This window comes from Neofelis nebulosa, chromosome 7 (assembly GCF_028018385.1).
Source record: "Neofelis nebulosa isolate mNeoNeb1 chromosome 7, mNeoNeb1.pri, whole genome shotgun sequence".
NCBI lineage: Eukaryota > Metazoa > Chordata > Mammalia > Carnivora > Felidae > Neofelis > Neofelis nebulosa.
In genome coordinates, this window is record NC_080788.1 from 144815508 (window position 1) to 144820059 (window position 4552).

The window sequence follows — 4552 nt, forward strand, 5'->3', positions numbered from 1 at the left end:
TTGCTCTGTCTGCAACCCAGATCTCTGTGGCTCCCTCTTGCTCCTTATGTTTACTTCCAGATTACCATTCCTCCCACCTGCTCAAACCCTTCAGCTCCCAGTTATGGCCGTCTACTAATCCCTAGTCCCCCTTGCTTGTTCCTAGAAGATTTCCACTCCTGGCTCACTGTCACTCCCCTTAAACCACTCCTGTCCTAATTCTTGGTGATTTGAATATCCACAGAGATGACCTTTCTATTCTTTGACCTCCACTCCCCCAATGACCTTGTCTTTCACACTTCCTCAGCCACCCCTCCCCATGATCATTCTCTAGTTGTGCACTGTCCAGACCGTGGCCACAAGCCCCTTGAAATGTTCCTGGCCCAAAATGAGATGTGCTGTCAGGCGAAATCGAGATTTCAAAGACTTAGCATAGAAAAACAATTTTAACTATCTCATTAATAATTTGGGAGGGGGGATTCAGTTAGTCTTAAGAGCTTTTTAACTTTTTTTCCAGCTTTATGGAGGTCTAATCGACAAATAAGAATTATATATATTCACAGGGTACAATGTGATGTTTTCATGTATGAGTACATTGTGAAATAATTACTATAATCAAGCTAATGAACATATCCATCACCTCACATAGCTCTGCGTGTGTGTGTGTGTGTGTGTGTGTGCGTGTGTGATGAATGAGAACGTTTAAGATCTACTCTTAGCAAATTTCAAGTACACGGTGCAGTATTATTAACCATAATCAAGTCACCATGCTGTACATCAGAACTCTAGGACTTATTCATCCTGCGTAACTGAAACTTTGTACCCTTTGACAAACATCCCTATTTCCCCCACCCTCCAGCCCCTGGTACCTACCTGTCTATTCTCTGTTTCTGTGACTTCCACTTTCTCAGATTCCACAGGTAGGTGAGGTCACACAGTAAGGCCTTTGGGTGCCTGGCTTATTTCACTCAGCATAATGTCCTCCAGGTTCATCCATGTTGTCGCGAATGAGAGAATTTCTTTCTTTTATATGGTTGAGTAATATTCCATTATATTTATATCCTATTTTCTCTACCCATTAATCCTTTGATGGGCACTTTATGTTGCAGCGAGCATGCGGGTGCGGATGTCTCTCTGAGATACGGAGCTCATTAACTTTAGACACACACCCGGAGGGCGATTGGTGGATCTTAAGGTGGTCCTATTTTTTAGTTTTCTGAGGAACCTCCATACTGTTTCCCACAGGGGCTGCACCAGTTTACATTCCCGCCAACGGTGTACGGGGTTCCCTTTCCTCCACATCCTCACCAACCCTTGTAATCTTTTGTCTTTTTGGCAATTCTAACTAGTGTCAGGTGGTATCTCATTATGGTTTTAATTTGCATTCCCCTGATTAGTGTTGTTGACCATCATATACCTGTCCGCCATTTGCGTGTCTTTTGGGAAATGTCTGTTCGTGTCCCTTGCCCGTTTTTCCGACAGGTTATCTGGTTTGTTTGTTATATTGGATTGCTTGAGTTCCTTACCCATTTTGGATCGGAACCCTCATCAGATGAATGGCTTGCAAATATTTCCTCCTGTGCTGTCGATTGTCCCTTTACTCTGTTGATGGTTTCCTTGGCTGGGCAGGAGATTTCAGCTCGATGCAACCCCCATTTATCTATTTTTGCTTTTGTTGTCTGTGCTTTTGGGGGTCAAAAAAAGTATTGCCCAAACCAATGTCAAGAAGCTTCCCCCCTGTGTCTTCTTCATTAATAATTCATAAAATTTAATTGCACGTGGGAATGATTATCTCTGGGATGCATCGACTCAAATAAAATATATTGTTTAAATTATTTTTGCCCGCTTCTTTTTACTTTTTTTTACTTTTTTTTTAATGTTTATTTGCTTTTGAGAGAGACAGAGACAGAATGTGAGTGGGTTAGGGCCAGAGAGAGAGGGAGACACAGAATCCGAAGCAGGCTCCAGGCTCCGAGCTGTCAGCACAGAGCCCGACGCGGGGCTAGAACCCAAAAGCGGTGAGATCATGACCTGAGCCGAAGTTGGCCGCTCAACCGACCGAGCCCCCCAGGCACCCCTCTTTTTACTTGTTTAACGTGGCTTCTAGAGAATGTTCAGCTGCCTGCGTGGCTCCCATGTGCACCTCCCACGGGATCTCTGTCAGACCACACTGCTCTAGACCTTGCCTTCTACCCACCCTGAATTCCTCCCATAACCTCGGTTTCAAGCATGTCACCCCCGGACCGCCACCTCTCCTCTTCCCAACTCAGGCCAACTAGTGCCCTCACGCCAACAACTTTCAAGCCCACCGAGATCTACAAGTCACCAACTAGCCTCTCCAATTGTTCCTTCCCCTTCCACCTTCTGTCCTCGCTCCCCTTCTTCCCCAGCTGGAGTTCCACGGTCCTTCATCGCAGCCCTGTCCCATGCACATCTTTGGGGTACTCGTCTCTCTCTCGCTCCACGGTGCGCACTTGGGAAAACCTCCGACCTGGTTAGTGATAATGCCATGCCCGCACCTGTTCGGTTGAACGAGGCTGAAGGAACACTGGCAACCATGGTGACTGGTCTCGTTTTAGATCTCACGTGCAGAACTCGATTGCTCCCTCAGTGCAGATTGGCCACCCTACTACCTTTCCGCTCCTTTCTCCCCCAGAGCCCGGCATCTCTTTCCCTGTTTCAAGACATGGCGCTCAGCCGATGACTTATTTCCTCTTTCACCAAGACGGGGAAGTGTGCCAAGGAGAACGAGGGCAGCCTCCCACCACCTCCGCCCAGCCACCCGCCCCGTCATACCCTGGCTGTGCCCCAACGCCGACCCCCCACTTAACGAGTCAGCTCTCCCCACTTCAGCAACTTTCGCCCACTCCCCATCCCCCCTCTCTATTGGATAATTCCCATTATTTCCCATCTAAAAAACTCTTGATTTCTCCTTCCATTTCCCTGCTCTTTTCAGGAGTCTGAAAGTGTCAATCCTTGCTCTCTGCAATTCCTCTCTTCCTATTTTCCCTTGAACCCACTTCAGGCAGGCTTCTGCCTCTCACCAGTGCAATGAAACTCTTCAGTGGCTCCTCTGTTTCACTGGGGACAAAAGCTAAAGTCCTTACGATGCCCCCCAACCCTATATGATCCCTGCATGATCTGGTCCCCTGTCACCATCGTCCACTAGCAGCCGTCATGCTATGGTAACAGCCAGGCCAACTATTTTACAGCCAAATTCAGAGGGCACCATCAGAATATGTGTGACCTAGATGACCCCTTCTTGCTGGCTACCAAAAAGGATCCAGAAATCCTACAGCCCACCCCCTACACTCCCACAATCTCCAGCAGAGGGTAGAGAACAGGGCCTGTAACAAATCTGATTGACCATGCATTTCAGCCTAAGAACCATGAGTTTGTCAAAGGACTGTTGGGATTCTTGTATTACATTAAGGCTACGACACTGCACTCTTTTTCTGCCCTTCTTATCACCCAGTAGATGGTACCTCTCAAGAAATATCAGATCAAGTAGGAAGATAAAGAGGCTCTGTTTTCTTTGCACATCTGATGTATTTTGAGTGACTTTGTGACCCTGCTACATGCACACATATGCACAGAAAATAAAGATGGCAAAATCCAGACCAAAATGTTAACAGTGGTTATAAACGAGTAGTTTTTATTTTCTTCTTTATATTTTTGTTATCTTATGATTTTTTTTAACATTTATTTATTATTGAGAGACAGAGCATGAGCACGGGAGGGGCAGAGAAGAGGAGACACAGAATCCGAAGCAGGCTCCAGCCTCCAAGCTGTCAGCACAGAGCCTGACGCGGGGCTCGAACTCACAAACCGTGAGATTGTGACCTGAGCCGAAGTCAGATGCTTAACCGACTGAGCCACCCAGGTGCCCCTGTTATTTTATGATTTTTTTTTTTACAGCGAACATAAGCCAATTTTACAACTGGAAGAGTATTTTCCATTTTAAAAGCAGATGGAGGGGCGCTTGGGTGGCTCAGTCGGTTGAGCGTCCGACTTCAGCTCAGGTCATGATCTCACAGTCCGTGAGTTCGAGCCCCGCGTCAGGCTCTGGGCTGACGGCTCGGAGCCTGGAGCCTGCTTCCAATTCTGTGTCTCCCTCTCTCTCTGCCCCTCCCCCGTTCATGCTCTGTCTCTCTCCGTCTCAAAAATAAATAAACATAAAAAAAAAGAAGATGGAGAAACACCTGTATGTTTTATAGTTCATGAGTTTGAGCCCGACATCAGGCTCTCTCTGTCAGCACAGAGCCTGCTTCAGATCCCATGTCTCTCTCTCTTTCTCTCTCTCTCTGCCCTCCCCTGCTCTCTCTCTCTCTCAAAAATAAATAACATTAGGGGCGCCTGAGTGGCTCAGTCGGTTAAGCGTCCAACTTCAACTCAGGTCACGATCTCGCGGTCCATGAGTTCGAGCCCCGTGTCAGGCTCTGGGCTGATGGCTCAGAGCCTGGAGCCTGCTTCCGATTCTGTGTCTCCCTCTCTCTCTGACCCTCCCCCGTTCATGCTCTATCTCTCTGTCTCAAAAATAAATAAACGTTAAAAAAAATTTTTAAATAAATAA